Source organism: Polyodon spathula, chromosome 8, assembly GCF_017654505.1.
Source record: "Polyodon spathula isolate WHYD16114869_AA chromosome 8, ASM1765450v1, whole genome shotgun sequence".
In the NCBI taxonomy this organism is placed as follows: Eukaryota; Metazoa; Chordata; class Actinopteri; order Acipenseriformes; family Polyodontidae; genus Polyodon; species Polyodon spathula.
The window spans coordinates 40761193-40784683 of NC_054541.1; positions in this window are offsets into that span (position 1 = coordinate 40761193).

A 23491-nucleotide genomic window follows, 5' to 3' on the forward strand; every position below is an offset into this window, starting at 1 on the left:
TTGTGTTGACCCTGCGGACTTGTGACGTTCTGGAACAAAAGGATCTTCAACCAAGACAAGGGGGAGGCCAGTGATAATGTAACTAATACATGCTAATAAAAGGTAAGAATGTATTTTACAACCTTGGATAATAAAACACGTATAGACAAGTTATGGGAATGATAAACCACAGACTTTTTTACCTGACCTTCGTATTATGTTTTTCCATGGGCCTGCTACACCGTGTATATTTTTTTATAATAATATATATTAGATATATATAATATATAATATTATTACGATGGCCTATATACTTTGTTAAAAAAAATATATATAACTTTAGTATAAAAAAGCATGATGTTTTAAACAATGCTGTTGAATATATATATATATATAATAGATATATATACTGAAGTATCCGTTTGAAATCATAGGCAACTTTAGTATATAAAAAGCACTGATGTTTTAAACAATGCTGTTGAATATGTGCCATTGACAAACTGGATTATTGAGATACACCCCCCCCCCCTCCCCCCCCTTAGTCAGAAGGCAGAAGGCTCTGTTTGTACTGTGTGTGCACTGAACATTCAGCAGTGCTTAATCTCTATTCCCCTCCTTACATTTTGGCATGTGCACTGGCGGTACTGAAAAAACAGTAAGTGGAGAAAAAGAAACCACCATGTATATATCTAATCTACATTAATGATTTAGATTCTGGTATAGTAAGCAAACTTGTTAAATTTGCAGACGACACAAAAGTAGGAGGAGTGGCAAACACTGTTGCAGCAGCAAAGGTCATTCAAAATGATCTAGACAAGATTCAGAACTGGGCAGATACATGGCAAATGACATTTAATAGAGAAAAGTGTAAGGTACTGCACGCAGGAAATAAAAATGTACATTATAAATATCATATGGGAGATATTGAAATTGGAGAAGGAATCTATGAAAAAGACCTAGGAGTTTTTGTTGACTCAGAAATGTCTTCATCTAGGCAATGTGGGGAAGCTATAAAAAAGGCTAACAAGATACTCGGATACATTGTGAAAAGTGTTGAATTTAAATCAAGGGAAGTAATGTTAAAACTGTACAATGCACTTGTAAGACCTCATCCCAGTTCTGGTCACCTCACTATAAAAAAGATATTGCTGCTCTAGAAAGAGTGCAAAGAAGAGCGACCAGAATTATTCCGGGCTTAAAAGGCATGTCATATGCAGACAGGCTAAAAGAATTGAATCTGTTCAGTCTTGAACAAAGAAGACTACGTGGCGACCTAATTCAAGCATTCAAAATTCTAAAAGGTATTGACAGTGTCGACCCAAGGGACTTTTTCAGCCTGAAAAAAGAAACAAGGACCAGGGGTCACAAATGGAGTTTAGAAAAAGGGGCATTCAGAACAGAAAATAGGAGACACTTTTTTACACAGAGAATTGTGAGGGTCTGGAATCAACTCCCCAGTAATGTTGTGAAGCTGACACCCTGGGATCCTTCAAGAAGCTGCTTGATGAGATTTTGGGATCAATAAGCTACTAACAACCAAACGAGCAAGATGGGCCGAATGGCCTCCTCTCGTTTGTAAACTTTCTTATGTTCTTATGTTCTTATGTTCTTATATCTGTTATTAAAAAAAAAATTGTATACTGTATTTGTCTGAAACAGTTTACTAGATACCAAAGTAACAAACCTGTCCGCTATAATACTAATTGCGGCAGCTGCACTGGGTTTTCCTACAGCATACTTTGATGTAATAATTTTCTTTCATTTGTTTCCAAGCCTGGTCGACAGCTTACTAGCATGGAAAAGAAGGGAATACAGTAGTACCACCCATCAGTGGCAATGTAACCTCGGCATACAATATGAGTCTATTGAAATGTTGTAGTTTGTGGCAGGGCAGAAGCCCTGCTGCTGTAAATAGTGTGTGTGTGAGAATGTAAGTTTGGCAGCAATGAGGTTAAATCAGTCCCTGCCAGCAGTCACAGTTATGGCCATTCCCCTAATTGGGGAGTGGCCACACGTATAAAATGAGCCAGAAATCCTTTGTTGGGAAGAGGAGTTTGAGTGTGAGTGTCTGTGCTGTGATTTTTGTATTGTTTTGTATCTGTAGTGGAAGCTAATACCCAGCCTACAAGTGATTTCTTCATTTGTTTGAACATTTCATTTTGATCCTCTTGCCAGTTTATTTTGTTCCTGTTTTTGTGTTTGTTTTCTTAATAAACGTGCGCTCCAGCTTTTAAACTGCAGCTTTCTGTCTCTGGGTGCCTTTCCTGCTGGTAACTGCTTGGGCTGTGATGCTACCCTGTGACATAATTTCTTTATTCATTTATTCATTTATTTTAATCTCTCGTAATGGCAAAATACAAAAGTCATTGTATTGAATTACAGGTACAATCAACTCATATTTCACAACTGCCAATAGCCTTTGAGTACCAAATATTACCTAAGATTGGTAGTTAGTGCTATTTAGGGTCATTAAACACACTTGCAACACTCTGCCAAGAAATACAATATAGATAATATGTGGTATATTATATACACTGGCTGCTGTTTGTTGCAGGGGGGCAGGTTAATGATTAAGCAATCAATCAATCTTTATTTTATATAGCGCCTTTCATAGTGGACCACCGTCACAAAGAGCTTAATGCCAAAAAAGTCACCAACTGTAATAGAAAGTAATACAAAATGATGTCAAACAACAAGAAGAATAACTTAGCTGAGATAACTGATATATTTCCTATCTGAAGCAGCTGCTCTTTAGGCATCTATATACTGCACCTGCCTAAACCAAAGTCATAAACAACGTGGCCAGGATTCCAAGTATGTTGTATAACAAGAGACATGGTTCAGCAGCAGCACATTCGTTTTCCCTCCATGGTGGCAAGGGAAGCACTGGCCTCGGGAAGGATTATTCCAGGTCATTTGGCACTTTCAAGAAGCAGTGCCTGTCATGTGTCGAATTGGTTCTGCCTAACCAAGTTTTAATCTATATTTATGAATGCAATATAATTTGTCTTTATGTAGTTAAGGTAAGTTAAAATGAAATGCATTTGTTTTCTTATTCTACACCAGGATATTTGCTATTCTCTTGATCTGCATCAGCACAGTCATTCAGATACATCCTTTCCCCTAGCTATGACTGCACACACTCATGCACACAGCTGTCGTTCTCTAAAACCTGGCACCATTTCAGTGATCTGTACCCCCAAGTACTTAGTGATGTGTTTATCTTTAAGATAGATTCCAGGTAGAAACCATCCTTGTGAATGTATCTTTCAAGCTTAGTCCTACAACTCTATCATATTTTTAGCCATTTATTGTTCACTGTCAGTGATTATCAGTTGTAGTTTCAATAACTATGTTGACTCTCCTTCTTTAATGTAGGGTGCTCCCCCCTCCATACTTGGTATTTTAATATCCTCTTGACTGTAACTCCAACTATTAGAGACTTCATTATCATTGACCATTTATATGACCCCTGACCTTTAACAAATAGCCCAATTTTTCAGCAAGCATTACCTATGCTATACAATAATGCACAGTGCTCTAAGATGCACATTCAGTCATCCATTAGTGGCATCCTGTGGGTTTTTAAGGGTTGTTATAACCTGTCAAAACAGAGGGAGCAAACTCACCAGAGTTAACATTGTTCCAATGTGTGCAGATTTGTCAGCCTACCAGGGGGGGGGCTTTATATAAGAGCAGTACCACACTCTAGTGTGTTCAAATATGGTCAGAAATCTGCACTCCTAGATTGTTTCATGCCTAACAAAACAACACCCCTAGATGTGATATTGGACAATCTTTGAACATTTGAAATATTTTATGAATATTTGAAAGCCCCTGGGAGAAAAAAAAAGCAAAACAAAACAAAATCGATTTACATAAAACTCAAAAATAGCTAAAAAATAAGCACTGGAAAATGAAATTAATAAAAACAGAAAAACAGAAGATCTACATATAAATAATGCAACGTGGTGATGTTTCCAATAAACATGGATAAAATTTCTTCCTTTTAAAGAACATGTAGCACTAACACTTTAGTTTAGGGATCTGTTGTAAGAGTTATAAGCGATTATAAACAACAGCAAAAAAAAAAAAAAAAAAACAATGGCAAAAATGTATAGTAATAGTCTTATTATGATTATCCATATCCTATAATTGTTAATATCATAATTAATAACCTGTTTTTAGATGCTTATAATAACTTATAATGGGATCTATAAACTGAAGTGTTACCCATATAGCTGTGGATGGTGTGAACTCAAGACAATTGTAGAACATATCCAAACAGTGTGAACAGTTTGGGTGTTTGTCTTATTAAATATTTTGATAATTGTGCTTAACAATTAAAAAAAAAAAAAAAACTGAACAGACTGTTTTATAATCGAAAACATTATATGTTACTAGTATGTCTGAACATGAAAATATACAGACTTGACATTTTAGCATATAGTGTTAGCAGAGCAGGGTATGGTAAATGTTTTTTCTTCTGTAGCTTACTGTTATGCCCACTTCAGATAATATCTTTGAACTTCCTATTTCCTTAGTTGCTGCACAAGAGCCGGGTTCCTAAAAGCCAAGTGTATTGCACTTGTTTAAATTCCTTCTCAGATAATCAAATGTCTGTCTGAATTTTATAGAATACAGCTATTGAGCACCCTTCAATATGTCAAATGATTGCCTGATGACAAATAAAAGGCAGCCATGTCAAGTAGTTATACGAGACAGTTCCCTTGATGAGACTGGGAATTATTTTGAAATAGTAGGTTGCCATTCCCATAAAACAAAATGCAAGAAAGGAAGGAAAAGCTTCTATGTAGAGAGCATAATGGTTAATTGTTTGACTGATTTAAGAGGGTCTGACAGTCATTAATTGTCCCAGCTATGCCTTGTGGTAATATTGCTATAACTGACAGCCCTGACAGGAGTCCTTGGAAATTAACATCTGTTGCAATACACAGAGTTATTTTCTCCGTTTTTATTTCCTTGCATGCTTGTGGTGTCTGTTAGTTATCACTTAAATACACAATGAAACAGGAAGCAAGGTTACATCAATCCTTCAGCCCAAAGACCTTCATTTTTTGAAAGGGTGAACAGAGCAGAGATTCTCCTCTTGAAGGCTGTGTGGCTCAGGGCTGGTTTTCTATTTTTCAGTAACCTGCAATGACGGTGACATTTAGCACGCTTTACTATTGTGAGGACCTTTCCACCTTTGACCCCATTAGATTATATCATTCAAATCATTCAATCATGACTGCATTTCAATGGTCAATTTAAATCTCCTCCTTTAATTTATTTAGCACGCCTAGTTTCCACACTACATTAAATGGCAGAAGACAAATGCTAATAGTTAAAGACCATTCTCTGAGTTAAAAAGATTACCTTTAAAGAATGGTTGCTTGTACCATATAATCTTTGTTTTCTTCAATAAAACATATATATCAAAAATAGTATAATAGACTCATGCAAACTATAATATTTCGTACTGTATTCATAGTGTTCATATCTCGCCTTCATATCACAGTTTTATACACAGAATGTTTTGAATATTATAATAAATTGAGACAGCTAATACGGTGCATTTATCTTTTTATATCTCAGCACAAATGACTCTGTGTCCTACTCACACATACTGTCAGAAGGGAGAAATTCCCTGTTTTTCACTCAGCTGAAGACATGATATACTGTCCAGACTTCACAACTCTTGGTATGCCTCAAGAAAAAGCTGCAATTGTTTATCTGTAACAGAAAACAAGCTTCTGGCTACAGAGGAATAAAGAAATCTGCCCAAAGAGGTCTACTATACTTTATAGAGAACCATGGGTTCAATTAACTTATACAGTTGCGCATATATATATATATATATATATATATATATATATATATATATATATATATATATATATATATATATATATATATATATATGAGACTGCATGGTCTTATTCTGTTTTATTAACATAAACGTTTCATACCTTCTTAAAGATGCCACAGGTTCTGGTTTTGTGTTGCTCTGAAATTCCATCTAGCAGAAGCTGAAGCCGTCCTTCGTTCAGACCAATCAACAGCACTCTTTGTCAACTGAAGAATTCTTTCAGATATCCCAGTATCTACAGATCACATTAGATATAGATCACATTGGTAGCAGATAATTACATCTGTAAGATACACAGTAGGACTAGGAAGAAATTTATGATTACAATTGCAAAAATGTTTTGATAATAAATGTCAATCTCTTTTGTGTGTAAGCTGTGTGTTTTGACAAGGCCTTTGAAATGTGTACTGTTGTAAATTATCAACGTAACACAATTTACAGGGCCTTGCTTTTACTGTGCATCGATTATGCTTTATTATACTTAGCCATGTGTCGCGTTGCTTTGTGTGTGCCTATACTTCACTGCACTGCTATGCATCAGCAGTGCTATAACACAGTTTGTATGAAGGTATTTGTTTGATTTGGGGTACTGTTGGCCCTTCCCTGAAAGGTTGTTGATTGTATTTAATAAGTATTGGCCACATCCCAAGACAACTTGAATTCGGATTTGTCTTTCTTGTTTGTGAAACGTTTTTACTCTGTCTCTTAATTTTTTTTTATATTATGTTGGAAAATGGCGTGTTGTGCATTCTGGTTGGTGCAGGGTACTACACTCCCATAAGACATGCTCAGTAGTATGTGACTGCTCTAAACCAGGCCCCTGGGGTGTTCCATAGTGGTTTACACCCACAGCGTGCTGCTAGCCTCCAGCTGGGGCAGCAGGATTGACAGAAGTTTTCAACTGACTTATTTTTTACTTCCACTCCTCAGCATTTCTTTAGGCAGTCAGCAGTGTCACACTGGGAGGTGCTGACAGCTTTGATGTGATCACCATTCCCCTGGCATGCCCAGTGGCTGTCTCCACATCACATCTTAGAAATACTGTACATCCAAATCCGTGGCAATTAAGTATTATTTTAGGCACTATGAGCACTGCCTGATTATTAAAGATTTCTGTTTTTGTTCAACATTCCTCTGCGTCACAGGCGGTTTAAAATATTTTAATCAGTCATCTGCTAGCAGCTAATTCCAAGAAACAAGTCATGTGTTACAGTCAGCTATTTGAAGTTCAAAACACAGTAAAAATGGTCTGATATCAATTAAATGGATAGTAATGTGATTTATATCTATTTTTAAATGGATATAAATGATATGAACGGCCCCATTCTCATATGGATTTAGTATTGCCAGAAAACAATATTATTAATCATAAGCTGCAGAGTAAATGAGCTCAACGTTCCATCATATATACTACAAGAAACAGTGCCTCCCACAGTTCACCATCAAAACTCCCAGTCATCATTTCTTTTTATTAACCTAATTGAGTTTAGCATTGCTTGTGTTTACTGTATTATGATTTACTATACCGTAATATAGGTCCCAATATTAAATGTTTTTACATGCTCTGATATGAGTTAAGGGTTTTTTTTAGTTCTCCTAGTGGAAAAGTTGGTCATTGATAGAGATGGTTGTGGGCCTGTCCAGATCACCTTTTTTCCAATTCTTTTTTGTACTATTCTCAGAAACTTGTGATATTGTATTATGCGTTCTAAATTCCACTGCATTACACTGTTCTGCTTTTGGAGGGTATCAAACACTTGTGTATTAAACACTTTCTCAATAATGAAACAAGTAAGAAGGATTCGCTTCAACACCCTTCTGGTGTGGAGATTGCTCTGTACACTATGTTGTTAATTTCAGTTTACTTAAATTCTGTCTGCCACTGTCATTGCAGTTTCATTAGTGACTGGAAGCAAATGTAAAGAATTAAAGAACAATTAAAGGAAAGAAATGTGTTTTCCCAAAAATAAGGTTCTGTTAACAGTGCATTGCCTTTCATGTCTGCCGAATACTTCCTCAGTGCTGATCTTCTTTCCACTCTACTATCGTCACGGTAACAGGCAGGTGTGCCACAGCGAAATCGATCCCTCTGCTGGCTTCGAATGTAGCTATTTTTTGGAGTCTTGTTCAATACCTCCAATACATATTTTAGAAAAAAGGGCAAATACTGTTAAAACAAAGGAAAAGTGAAAAAACAATATGATGTAAGAAATATAAAGCGGTGCTCTAATATGGCAATAAGTATCGCTTACATTCATAGTCCTGCATAAATACAACATTAATGCATGACCAAAATGTACGCATGTTTACATTCATTTACAAAGTTAAGGTCCACAGTAAGGTTTCCAATTATTCAAATGTGAATTCTGCAATATGCATTTTTGTAATGGGATCATTGTTATTGTTGGTGGTGCTGCTATATTTTTTATATGGGCACCTGTACTTAAAAAAAATGCATTACTGTTCACAAATGAGACAATCCCAACCATGCTATCTTTTCATGACAAACACATTTATTGAGTTTATGAGTACATTTCTGATATTGTTTTTCACATTACATAGAGTAATACATTTTTTTTTTAAAGAAACATCTGCCAGTTCCAATAATCATATTCTGTCACAAGTATTTTTTGCCTTGGTTCAATAAACGCTGTGGGAGCTACAGAGCACATATGTTACAATGGTACAGGTAGTGTAGTTCTATTGCACCTCAATGCAGCAGTACTTAGAACTAAGGGCACTTTTTATAGTCCTGATTTGCACCTATTAACGGCACTATAAACTGATGATTAGTAATTATGCCACCTCCCTGTATTCAGTGCTAAGACCATCATGTACATTCCCAAAGGAATCAAGTCTCTCTAATAATTCCAGCGTGCTGTAAACCACCAGCCATCTTTGTTTAAAAACCCTCTGAAAACCTGGATGCATTAGCATGTAATTCACTTGCATATTTAAACAAACAAGATCATAAAGCTATATTCTTGATATGCTAAATTTGCAAGCTCTACACAGAAATAGCATGCCATGGGGAGTGACATGTAAACCGGTTTTATCATGAGAAAAGAGTGGGTACAACTAATTTCAGCACTTCAAAATTTCATGACGATGTCATGATCAATTATTATCCACATGCCAGAATTCCTTGTGTGGAAGGCCCTCTGGTGAATACTGTACACTGCAGTAATTTACAATACTGAATACAATTGGAGTAATATCTGTTTTACTGCACTAGGTTGATGAGTCTAATATTTCAATAAAAGAGTAACCTTCTTGTGATCTTTGTTCTTCATATCAAATGCATTCCAACTGCTTTCTGCCAATAGTCCTGTGAGTGTCCCTCGTAATATCAGTGTGCAGGCATGAGAAGGGTTCAGTTTAAGAGCACAGTTTAAATCCTGCACAGCCCTCTTCATTTCTTCGATAGTACTGAAGACCAGAGCTCTTACACAGTAAACAGCCTACAGGTGTTAACAGAACATTTCATTTAAATTGGTGGAAATTATGGCAAACTGCAAACTTACTGTACACATTTACCTTTGTAAACTTTTTTAAAATTAACCTTAATAACCATGTTGAATAAAACACACACTATACTTCAGACAAAATCAAAGTTTCTTGTATTGTACACAATGGTTTATGAGATGATTATAATTGCTAAAGGAACTGAAATTGCAAAATGTTAAACCTAATTGCATATCTACTTAGTGCTTTGGATCACAATGGATATTGAAAGGTAAGAATAAAAAAAAAACTGTCTTCTCATTTTTCAGATATTATATAAGGATTAATCCTCAGTGAGTTATGATATATTCCTAAATGACTGCATGACCGTTGACAGGGAATCAGTTTTCAATAAGGGTAACCAACCTACAGGATTGAAACAGTCTAAAACAACAGCCTTTTCAGCATCTTTCAGGGCATTCTTCAACTCCTCTAGAAGTAGTGTTGTACAGAGAAACAATGTTAGAATGTACATGTATACATACACACACACACACACCTACCTATCTATCACACCTACAATATATATATCATATATCATATATAATATAATATATATATATATATATATATATATATATATATATAACCACATTAAATATAGATCAGCCCATCCATTTTTAGACAAGCAAGGCAAATAGGTGTGTGCAAATGCAATATCTCGTCTGAAACAGATTTTGTCTAGAGATTTTCCATTTAGTAGTCATTTCTAAACCACCTCACTTCAGCTTTAGGAATCCCATCAGACCCAGACCCAGTGATAGAAAATGACATTGTTTAGTAAACCTGGTAAATAAAAAGCAGAAACAAAAGCTATTAATTTCAGCGTTAACTCATACAAATATGTCTGGAATAATATTTACATTGTCCTGCTCCTTTCAACACTGTAGTTAGTATTTCACATGTGAAAAATATAACTTTATTGCAATCATGTTAGTGTAAAAATCTACAGAAATGTAATGTACAGTATTTACTTCTGACAATTTGAATATACTGTATCTATCTATATAGGTAATATTGCATGCCTGTTCATGTAACTCCATGTAACCCTAAAAGAGGTGTATGCTTCTTTACCACATTTTGCATATGCACATGCTCTCCTTGTAAATAATGGCGTGTGAAGGCAGGAACTGGAATGACAGCCATTCTGTGGGAGACGTGGGAGTCAAGTCTATTAGCAGTAATGCCATGAATACAAAAAGCAGCTATGTGGATAACAAACACAATAAAGGGTTTTCAGTGTTCAACATCAGCTCTAACGCTTCTCATTTGGTTCAAATGACTTTTCTTTTTTTACCCCAGCAGGATTCTAAAAGATTATCTACCCCGGAGATTTGGCAGCACTGTTATAGACATGAGTTATATTGTCATCCCAGGCTAATGTTTGCTATAATTGTGTCAAGTTTAGAAAACATTAGAAGCCAGGAGCCCCGAACATAAAGCTGTGATATTAGTAAATCAGTTTACACTATGAGAAATAAAGCACCGTGCTGCTAATGGAGTTCATTCTGGAAAACAATATTATTTAAAGCTTAGATAACAAATACTATGATATTCATCATTTTATTACATCCCTGGCCTTTGGCCTTGCCCTTCGAAGTACTCCTGCCCATAATTTAGTTTGCTGATAGTGGAGAAGCTGGCTGTAGGGAAGCCATGTGCATGGGACAGGATAGGTGCCCCCCCCCCCCCCCCCCCCCCCCCCCCCCCCCCCCCCCCCCCCCCCCCCCCCAAAGTCAAAAAACAGGTGGAGGCGAACACTGATATGCAGCGGGACGAATGGACTGAGGTGATATATAAATCCCTTTCAGCTAATCACTGGACGAGTTGTTTGTCGAGTGATGAACGAAATACTTGCCATTTGACTGACGGACGTTCTGGTAATGAAGGTGCCTAATATGATTGATGCTTTTAATCTAGCTTGAAAGTGAGTTTCCTGCCTGAACCACCTCTTTGCAAAATTTATTAGAGAAGATGATGCCTTAAAAACTATAGCATAGGTTGTTATTTGTTCTAGTTAAGGGGATGATAAAACTTTGCATAGAGTCTCCAACTACACTATCATTACACTATAATTGCTATAGTAATTACATTTGATATACACAACCACATATGTAAATAGAGGGTTATTACAAAAGATGATAGCAACTGCCAACCAATGATGTGATAAAATGATGCGTTACTTCATATATAATAGGAAAATCTGATGCTCATCATAAAGTAATATGATGATATATATACACACACACTCTTTGGATTGCTTTGGTGTACTTGATTCAGACTTTGGAAAACCATCCCTGAATGGAAAGAGCACTCATGCAGCTGTTGATGTACCAAACTAAAGACTTGGATTAATTCATTTATATTTGATTTATGATTTATATATTTAAAAAAAAAATGGTCCGTTTTGTTTGTGTTATATAAAGCATTGGCACAAGGATAAGGCCTTTTATTCAGCTCAAACTACAGCTTTTCCAATTGGATTTCTCAGGCCACAAAGGGATTAGAGGAAGAGCAGGTGACCTGAAAAGACTGAAATTCATTATCAAGTCTCAATTTCAGTCCGACTGAGGACTGAATTGGGAATATTTAAAACATATTAAAGTTTTGTCAATTCAGTGTGAACCAGTTTTGCTGATAGGGCTTCATGTGTGGTTGCAGGCATGTGCCCCTGCTAATATATAGTGAAATTGATTAAGGGGTTGAGTTGATCAACCTTTACATTTAGTAAACCAGAGATTTCATTACTTTCCATCAACAATGGTACTTATTTTTAGTGGCAATCCCAGGATAACCACAGATAGATAGTTGATGCAATCCAGGATGAATCCCCAGTGCTGTAGCATGCAGGGTATAAGTTGATACTAACACTCCACAGTGTGCTTAAATATACAATAATATGTTTAGAAGTGACATATTTTTAATTTTTTACCTCATACCAACGGTCAAGCATGGTGGTGGTAATGTCATGATTTGGGGCTGCTTTGCTGCACCAGGACCTGGACGACTTACCTTCATTGAAGGAAGCATGAATTCTGCTCTGTATCAGAGAATTCTACAGGAGAATGTCAGGCCATTCGTCCGTGTGCTGAAGCAGAAGAGCAGCTGGATCATGCAGCAAGACAGCGATCCGAAACACACAAGCAAGTCTACATCAGAATGGTTGAAGAACAAGAAATTTAAAGTTTTGGAATGGCCTAGTCAAAGTCCAGACCTAAACCCCATTGAGATGTTGTGGCAGGACCTGAAACAAGCAGTTTATGCTCAAAAATCCACAAATGTCACTGAGCTGAAGCAGTTCTGCATGAAGGAGTGGGCCAAAATTCCTCCACGGCGCTGTGAGAGACTGATCAACAACTACAGGAAGCATCTGGTTGCAGTTACTACTGCTAAAGGTGGCGATTACTTTCTCACACAGGGGCATTGGGTGTCGCGTAACTTTATTTAATAAATGAATAAAATAAGTGTGTGTGTATATATATATATATATATATATATATATATATATATATATATATATATACATATATATATATATATACACACACACACAGTACTGTGCAAAAGTTTTAGGCAGGTGTGAAAAAATGCTGTAAAGTAAGAATGCTTTAAAAAATAGACATGTTAATAGATTATATTTATCAATTCACTAAATGCAAAGTGAGTGAACAGAAGGAAAATGGAAATCAAATCAATATTTGGTGTGACCAACCTTTGCCTTCAAAACAGCATCAATTCTTCTAGGTACACTTGCACAAAGTCAAGGATTTTGTAGACATATAGTCAGGTGTATGATTAAACAATTATACCAAACAGGCGCTAATGATCATCAATTCAATATGTAGGTTGAAACACAATCATTAACTGAAACAGAAACAGCTGTGTAGGAGGAATAAAACTGGTTGGGTAACAAGGTGAGGTTGCTGAAGATAGTTTACTGTCAAAAGTCATATACCATGGCAAGACTGAGCACAGCAACAAGACACAAGGTAGTTATACTGCATCAGCAAGGTCTCTCCGAGGCAGAAATTTCAAGGCAGACAGGGGTTTCCAGATGTGCTGTCCAATCTCTTTTGAAGCAGCACAAAGAAACGGGCAACGTTTCGGACCGTAGAGGCAGTGGTCGGCCAAGGAGACTTACTGCAGCAGATGAAAGACACATCATGCTTACTTCCCTTTGCAATCGGAAGATGTCCAGCAATGCCATCAGCTCAGAATTGGCAGAAAAGAGTGGGACCCTGGTGCACCCATCTACTGTCCAGAGAAGTCTGGTCAGAAGTGGCCTTCATGGAAGACTTGCGGCCAAAAAGCCATACCTCCGACATGGAAACAAGGCCAAGCGACTCAACTACGCACGAAAACACAGGAACTGCAGTGCAGAAAAATGGCAGCAGGTGCTCTGGACTGATGAGTCAAAATTTGAAATATTTGGCTGTAGCAGAAGGCAGTTTGTTTGCCGAAGGGCTGGAGAGCGGAACACGAATGAGTGTCTGCAGACATCAGTGAAGCATGGTGGAGGTTCCGTGCAAGTTTGGGGCTGCATTTCTGCAAATGGAGTTGGGGATTTGGTCAGAATTAATGGTCTCCTCAATGCTGAGAAGTACAGGCAGATACTTATCCATTATGCAATACCATCAGGAAGCATCTGATTGGCCACAAATTTATTCTGCAGCATGACAACGACCCCAAACATACGGCGAAAGTCATTACGAACTATCTTCAGCGTAAAGAAAAACAAGGAGTCCTGGAAGTGATGGTATGGCCCCCACAGAGCCCTGATCTCAACAATATCGAGTTTGTCTGGGATTACATGAAGAGAGAGAAGCAACTGAAGCTGCCTAAATCCACAGAAGAACCGTGGTTAGTTCTCCAAGATGTTTGGGCCAACCTACCTGCCGAGTCCCTAGAAGAATTGATGCTGTTTTGAAGGCAAAGGGTGGTCACACCAAAAATTGATTAGATGTAGATTTTTCTTCTGTTCACTCACTTTGCATTTTGTTAATTGATAAATATAAACTATTAACATGTCTATTTTTGAAAGCATTCTTACTTTACAGCATTTTTTCACACCTGCCTAAAACTTTTGCACAGTAGATGTACCTTAAGTAACTCAAAGTCCTTTTATTCAGGTAAGATCTCAAATACATTGCAGTTTTGGATGCTCTGGTAGTTTATACCTAGTTTTCAGTTTATATTAGAAGATCTGTTTATACGGTAAAAGTGCAGTCATGACGTCATATACGGAAAAAAAAAAATTACAAGTCCTAACGTTTTTTTTAATGGTTCGGATATCGGAAGGGGTGCACGTATATATATATATATATATATATATATATATATATATATATATATATATATATATATATATATATATATATATATATAAATATGCTTGTAATATAGCTTCTCTATCTCTGTGAATACACATAAACCAGTATATGTTCTTACCAGTTGTGCATAGTGTGACCCAGGCTTAAAAGTAACTACAACCTGTTATAAGGAGCAGACGAATTGTAAACTTGTTTGCTTTTCTGGAAGGAAAATATGCTCATAACCAATACATTATCAGCAAGTGCATAAAAGCTCTGTGTACTATTCATTCTTGATGCTTCTTTATGTTTCGGCCACACAGTCAAGCGCTGGGAGGCCGAAATGGGAGTTGACCACTTAGTCTGGAGGATGGGCTGCCCTCAGCCATGGATTTTCTGAGGTTTCCCCCTTAAAAAATTAAAAATGTGTGAGTAGGGGGGGTTTTCCTTACCTGAGTGCTGAGTGGTTTGTATTTATTAGTTCTGCAGGGGGTGCGTGGTTGGATTTGAGAAGCTGGGCTCTATCCTTCGGTCCAGTAATGCTCAGGGGGACGGGCCATGTCTCAGCTGCTGATTTTCATTAAATTCAATATTTGGGGGATAGGTGCCACTGTGGAGCGCGTTAATTATTTATTATTATCATTCATGGTTTGGCTGCCTCATCTTTTCGGGGAGCGGTGGCCACAGCCACTTTCTATCTGTGGTACTGGGATGCATGTAACTGTTCATGTTTTTCTAGCCGGCCTCATGCAGGTAGCCATCGGGCACCCACGGACGAGGCCTCCTGCCAATTTTATCTCGCAATTGTGGGGTGCGTTCATTATTTATTATTATTCTCCATTCATGCTTTGGTGGGCTTATCTTTTGGGGGGAGGTGGTTACAGCCACAACTTATCTGCGGCACTGGGATGCATGTATCTGTTTATGTATTTCCAGCCGGCCTCGTGCAGGTAGCCGTCGGGCACCCACAGATGAGACCTCTGGCCAAATTTATATTTCATTCGGGCCCTGTGCACCCTTCACAGTTATAAATCATCTGCAGTTGCAATCGCTTTCATCATCATTCACTGCCATTCATTTAAGCAGATTCTCCGTGCTGAAAAACATATTATTATACATTTAAAAAACTTATGGTACTCCATAAACTTTACTTTACAGTACAATACCGGTATATGCTCCAGTGTGTAACTGTACTCTTTTAAATATATTTTATTCAAGTGTATTGAATTATTTTTGTTTGTATTTGTAATGCTTTGCCACACTGTGCTTTTACGTGTTTGTTTTACATGTTTCATTATTGAGAGCTGCGATTATTCATTATTATTATAATATATCTATTACAAATCTGATTTATGAACACGTTGCTTATTCAAGGGTGGTGGTAATTCAAAGCAATATGCTATTTATTTTTCTACTGTACACATCTACATTGCAATGCTTGAAGCAAAGAAAACACAATCATGAATTCATACATTCAGATGCCTACACAGTCTGTAGTAAGTAAACTCTGACTCTAGTTCCCTCAAACAAAATAAAAATGAAATGATATATTAAAAAATTAGAAATGGGATTTATTTATTTATTTATTTATTTATTTTACTCCAAATTGCACTGTTAATATGATTTCTGTGATATGGATGCATTTCATTTAAAATCTATCACATTTTTTATATATTTGAAGAGTTGACTGTCTATTAGATGAACTGTGATATGCAACATTAGCTTTCAAAACCTCAAAAGTTTCTTCTTCAGCTGTAACTTTTAAGTAGCTCCGTCATTCTTTGCCACTACCAAAACACATGAAATCTATACTGTAAAGCAAACTCAACATAAACATAGCTTCTTCCACTGTCGGGATGTTAATTTGCTATAGCTTGATGTAGAAAGCACTGGGCCTTTACCTGAATCTTCAGAACTTGAGATATTTTATTTGGAGTCATTGTGAACACTGTTGCTTGTCCTCCTAGAAATCTAAATATGTATCTGATTAATACCCTACAGCTTTTCTTGCGGTAGACCACACAGTATGTACAAACACTCCCAGTTGTTTACACTTTCTATGTCAGGTTTGCTTCCAAAGAAGTCGCATAGCTTGTTTTTAAAATACCATGGTGTTGTTTCTCAAATAATGTCAGGACTCATTTTCTGACCCTCTCATCAGATGAGAGTGATTGTTTTATGAGGTGGCTGGGCGCTGATGGATCGTTAATCCACCTAATCAACTGCAACTGAAAAATAAACCCAGGCAAAAAAAAATGTTAGTTATGCCGGAGGGTGGTGGTGGGCGGGGTTGATGTCGGAGCCCACAAGCCTTCTTTGGTTGAGGGGGCCCCAAATGTCCAAGGTAGCATGGCGACGGCGGCCCGGCTCCCTCTGGTGGCGGAGGCGGGAAAGACGGCCCAGCTCCCTCTGGTGGCGGAGGCAGCGACGGCGGCCCGGCTCCCCCTGGTGGCGGAGGCGGCGACGGCGGCCCGGCTCCCTCTGTCCCCTAACCGCCGCGCCGCCGGGCTGATGCCGAGGAGACAGACCCACCTAGATCATACACCACCTCGTGGGTTCCTAAGAAACTAACTCCCCGGGGCTTACATATCACCACGATCTGTGGGAGCGACGGCAGATCCTCATCCCTCTGGTGGCTCTGGGGACGGCCCTGCCGCCGGGCCGAGGGAGACCAACCTCCTCATGCCGGCGAGGGAGAGTATATATTCTATGGCCGATGGAGACCCCGCCCTCGTTTTATGTCTAGGGCGGCGGCGGCGGCGCTGGGAGCTTCCTCTGGCTCCTCCAGGCTCTCCGGCTACCTGAGAGTGGCGGAGGCCTCCCGGCTATATCTGGTGGCTGGGCGCTGATTGGCCGTTAATCCAACCTAATTAACTAATCAACCCCAGGCAGATCCTCAAACATAATAAACCCAGGCAGGCAGGGTAAGTTAACCCCCGCCGGCCGATTTTTTTAAAGGGCAGAACCTCCTCCCTCTCTGGCTCTGGGAGCGACGGCACATCCTCCTCCCTCTATGTACCACGTAGCACCGGCCGCAATCGGCCAACCTCTCCCCCTCTCCCCCCCCCCCCCCAACCTCACCCCCCAAGAGATACCTATACCCTCACTCCTCCGACCTCCTCCCTCTCTGGCTCGGGGAGCGACGGGAGCTCCAGTTCCCTCCTCGCTCTGGGAGCGACCCAAGATCCTCCTCCCTCTCTGGCTCTGGGAGAGACGGCAGCTCCTCCTCCCTCTATGGCTCTGGGAGCGACGGCAGATCCTTCTCCCTCTCTGGCTCTGGGAGCGACGGCAGCTCCTCACCCCTCTCTGGCTCTGGGAGCGACAGCAGATCCTCCTCCCTCTCTGGGTCTGGGGGCGACGGCGGCCCTCCTCCCCCTCTGGCTCTGGGAGCGACGGCTGTTCCTCCTCCCTCTCTGGCTCTGGGTGCGACAGCAGATCCTCCTCCCCCTCTGGCTCTGGGAGCGACAGCAGATCCTCCTCCCTCTCTCTTTCTGGGAGCGACAGCAGATCCTCCTCACCCCTCTCTGGCTCTCGGAGCGATAGCGGATCCTGCTCCCTCTCTGGCTCTGGGAACGACGGCGTCTCCTCCCTCTCTGGCTCTGGGACGACGGCAGCTCCTCAACCCTCTCTGGCTCTGGGAGCGACGGCAGATCCTCCTCCCTCTCTGGCTCTGGGAGCGACGGCAGCTCCTCACCCCTCTCTGGCTCTGGGGACGACGGCAGATCCTCCTCCCTCTCTGGCTCTGGGAGCGACGGCAGCTCCTCACCCCTCTCTGGCTCTGGGAGCGACGGCAGCTCCTCCTCCCTCTCTGGCTCTGGGAGCTGGCTACCCCTCAAAAAAAACGACGGCAGATCCTCACCCCTCTCTGGCTTTGGGAGCGACGGCAGATCCTCACCCCTCTCTGGCTCTGGGAGCGACGGCAGATCCTCCTCCCTCTCTGGCTCTGGGAGCGACGGCAGACTCCTCACCCCTCTCTGGCTCTGGAGCGACGGCAGCTTCCTCACCCCTCTCTGGCTCTCGGGAGCGACGGCTCCTCACCCCTCTCTGGCTCTGGGAGCGACAGCAGCTCCTCCTCCCTCTCTGGCTCTGGGAGCGACGGCAGATCCTCCTCCCTCTCTGGCTCTGGGAACGACGGCAGATCCTCACCCCTCTCTGGCTCTGCGGGAAGGCGGCTCTCCCCCTCTCTGGCTCTGGGAGGAAGGCGGCTCACCCCTCTTTATTGGAGTGACGGCAGGTGGATATCCCCATGTCTACCGCCAGGTAATTAACCCTCCTGGCTCTGAGCGACGGCAACCTCTGGGGAAGGACGGCCGGGTGGTCTCTGTTCCTTCCACTGTTCCCACCTCTCCCCATCTCGACGCCACAGCGTGTTGGCATCTAACTATGGGAGATCGTGGACGAGGTCTGCCTCAAGGTGCATCAACCAGTCCCAGATCTCCTGGGACGGTGGTGAAGGTGGTGGTGCTGGAGGTAGTGGGGTGGCCCCTGATGCCCGGGGTGAACACGGCAATCTCATTCTCTGAATTCCATCCTATTACCGTAGTCTCATAACAGACAGGATCTATATAGATATATATATATGTGTAATTTTATCAGAAATAATCACTAAAAGCACATACATTTTGTATATATTTTTAGTTTTATTTCCAAGCAACATTAATTTCAAATTAGTCTATACTACAATTTAAGTTAGGGTGCTGGAAAACAACATTAACAGTTCTGTACTGTTGATTTATTTAAATAGTATTTTAAGCAATGAAACACTACACTAAAATCTACAGTTAACAATGTCTGGGGATGTATGCTACAGACATGCCTGTTACACAAACCGCAAATGTCAAAGATACCTACAGTACCAGTAAAATATAAACTAAGTTTCCTTTTCTGTGTCTTTTCAGTTGACTTTCAGACGGTTTTAAAAGTATAAGTGAAAAACGTTAGCAGACTTAAGCACTGCAGCGACATGTGAGGAATAGTTCATATACACCCATCTAAATACAGCCATAATACTGCAGCTGAGCCAACCAGAATATTCTTTAAAAAATAAATAAATAAATAAAACGGTTAGAATCTCAAATTATTCACATTTTCAAATTCTGTAGACAGACTCTACAGGCCTCTACATTACTGTATATCTGACGTAGTTGAAATCAGCTCAGTGGAACAAACTGCATTACCATTAACAATAATGCTCTCCTGCTGTGATCAGTAGTTTTACTATTGAATATTGGGATAGCTGCATAATGAAAGCAGGGATCTGTTGAAATTCATATGCTATCTCTTTCTATACCGTAAGAGTAGGAGGTAGATGATAATGAATCAGAGTAATTCATTGTCCTTAAATATTACCTTGGTCTAACATAACAAAAACTGCCTCTGCACTCATATTAACCACTGCAACTATAAGGAAAAAAATCCAATACTCCTTTAACTACATTGTAAGTCACACAAGTTTAGTTGAATACCACTAACTTTCAAGGCCTGGTTAATATGGTCATAATATCAAATAAACTATTTTATTACATTTTAGTGGCACACTGTCAATACAGAACTGTTTACAGATAATGTAATTATCTCAGATATTGACCTTCATGTTCACTTTTTTCACTTCTGTTCATTCTTTCTCTCTTCTCTCTCTCTCTCTCTCTCTCTCTCTCTCTCTCTCTCTCTCTCTCTCTCTCTCTCTCCATTCCACACACCTCCTCCCTTAAAAGGTAAAACCCTACCTGACATAAAAGCCTCACTTTCATTATTCACAGAGCCATTCACTAAGGTTAAGTGGCAATTGTTTCTGTTCTCAAAAGGAGGCAATCATATTCAAAACTCTTTGTAGCAGCCAATGAGGGCCTTGATCTTATAAGGACTGCTGGCTACCAAGAGACAGTTTTACATTGTCATGGTTCAGTGCTTTGACACTGTTGAAAAACAATGGAAAGCCCATTGATACATTTTAATACTGCCATTCACTCACTGTGCCTTCATTTTTGCTAAAGAGATGGAACTAAGAATAGAATTTAATTAAGTAATATAATTAAATATAATTTCCGGAATAAAAATAAATTAAAAAAAAATGATATGACATTTCCCTGCCTGCTTCACAAACCAGATTAATGAGTAAGACACTTTGGGGTGTCTCTTTTTCTTTTTTTTTTTTTTTTAAAGGAGAAAAGAGGTTTTTTAATTGTATAAAATAATTTAGAACCAAACCATATTTGATATTGTAATTCAAGGTTTCTAAACATTCTTAACATGTCTGATCGTTTTTAAAGTCTGGAGTAAACTCTTTGAAAATATGGCCTATTGTAACCTCAATTTACTACATTATGTCTGGAATGGCAGAGCAGTGGAAATGACAATGCAGTGATTCTTGAATAACCTTAAGTCAGACCTGTACTACAGAGAATTATTTTTCACAAATCAATTGTGTAACTATACAGGTAATGATGTGCTCAGCTAATGGTTCTGCTTATGTTTCTTCAGGGCAACAGTAACTTTATAGCAGGGGTCCCCAACCCTAGTCCTGGAGAGACCTAATCCTGCAGGTTTTATTGGTGTCTTTACACCATCAATGGCTAAAGATCTGGAACACATGTTAATCTTGACTAATTAAGACAATAATTGATTTAATTAAGTAACTGAGAGCTCGGTTCAAATGAAAACCAGAAGACCTTGTAGTTCTCCAGGATCAGGGCTGGAAACCCTTGCTTTAAAGTATGTTACCCTGATGAAGAAGAAGAACCTCTGATCACAGTAAAATACAGATAAAACATTATCTCCCCTTTAATCCCTTCATCAAAGAGTCGGGAACATACAGTGGCTTGCAAAAGTATTCAGACCCCTGACCAAGTTTCTCATATTACTAAATTACAAATGGTACGTTGAAATTTTGTTCTGTTTGATATTTTATTTTTAAACACTGAAACTCAGAATCAATTATTGTAAGGTGACATTGGTTTTATGTTGGGAAATATTTTTAAGAAAAATAAAAAACTGAAATATCTTGCTTGCATAAGTATTCAACCCCTCTGCTGTGGAAGCTCCCAGTTTGCACCAATGAAAGAAATTGCCCTAACGAGGACACAATTACCTTACCATTGGCCTCCACCTGTGAACCATTAAAGTTGCTGTCACATTTTCTGGATAAAAACCCCACTGTTGAAGGATCATTGGTAAGGCTACAGAAGTTAGAGATAAAGTAATGCCAATGCATAGATTAGGGAAAGGGTACAAAATAATATCCAAGTGTTTGGATATCCCATTGAGCACAGTTGGATCAATAAACAGGAAGTGGAAGCTGCATCACACCACCCAGGTACTGCCAAGAAAAGGCCGTCCCTCAAAACTCAGCACTGAAACAAGAAGAAGACTTGTGAGAGAAGCCACAGAGAGGCCAACAATCACTTTGAAGGAGCTACAGAGTTCAGTGGCTGGGAGTGGAGTAATGGTGCACCAGTCAACCTTATCAAGAGCTCTGCATAACACTGGCCTGTATAGGAGGGTGGCAAGAAAGAAGCCGTTACTCAAAAAGTACCATCTGAAAGAATGTCTGGAGTTTACCAAAAAGCATGAGAGTGACCCAGCTGCGATGTGGGAAAAGATTTTGTGGTCAGATGAGATCAGGATAGACCTTTTTGGCTAAAACTCAAAGCGCTATGTGTGGCGCAAACCTAACACTTCCCATGCCTCAAGACACACCATCCCTACAGTGAAGTATGGTGGTGGCAGCATCATGCTGTGGTGATGCTTCTCATCAGCAGGGACTGGGCATCTTGTTACAATAAAAGGAAGCAAAATACAGGAAAATACTGCAAGAGAATCTGCTTCAGTCCGCTAAAAAACTGAAGCTTGGGAGGAAATTCACCTTTCAGCAGGACAATGATCCCAAGCACAAGGCCAAAGCAACATTGGAGTGGCTCAAGAACAAAAAGGGTGAATGTCCTACAGTGACCAAGTCAAAGTCCTGATCTCAATCCCATTGAGAATCTGTGGCACTATTTAAAAATTGCGGTCGACAAGTGTCATCCAACCAACCTGAACAACCTGGAGCAAATCTGCCAAGAAGAATGGGCCAAAATCACTCCAACACTGTGTGCAAAGCTGGTAAATACTTACCCCAAAAGACTTAAAGCTGTTATTGCAGCGAAAGGTGGCTCTATCAAATATTAATGTGTGGGGGTTGAATACTTATGCTAGCAAGATATTTCAGTTTTTTATTTTTCTTAAAAATATTTCAACATAAAACCAATGTCACCTTACAATAATTGATTCTGTTTCAGTGTTTTAAAGTAAAATATCGAACTGAACGAAATTGCAATGTACCATTTGTAATTCAGTAATATGAGAGAATTGGTCAGGGGTCTGAATACTTTTGCAAGCCACTGTGTGTAGACATAGCTGTTTCAGTCTCTTGGAAAATATGCTTATCATTTGCTTTGACTTTGCATTTCTGATGTTTGCATCGTGACTTCAGTCACACCTTGGCTCCACATCAACATGCTCAAAGAGTTTCTTTTGATATAATCTATCAGGAGATTTTTCATATGCAATTAGTTACATCGGCTAAATAAAGAAGAGCAATCACTTATATGTTCGAGGTTGATCAGACCAGCTGGCGTGGGCACTCGGCACTCTAGAGCATTTGATGACTGACTCTCTTCAACACAAGGACATGATGAGTTTTTGAATCTGCCTTTTAGGCTGCCATGATCCATACTGTGATGAGTTTTTGGGTCTTCAAGGGTTCACAGTTAAGGGTCACTTGTCTCAGTGATGGGATTTAGTGGTTGACATATTTAGTGAATGGGTGGCTTAGTAACCTGGAACAGAT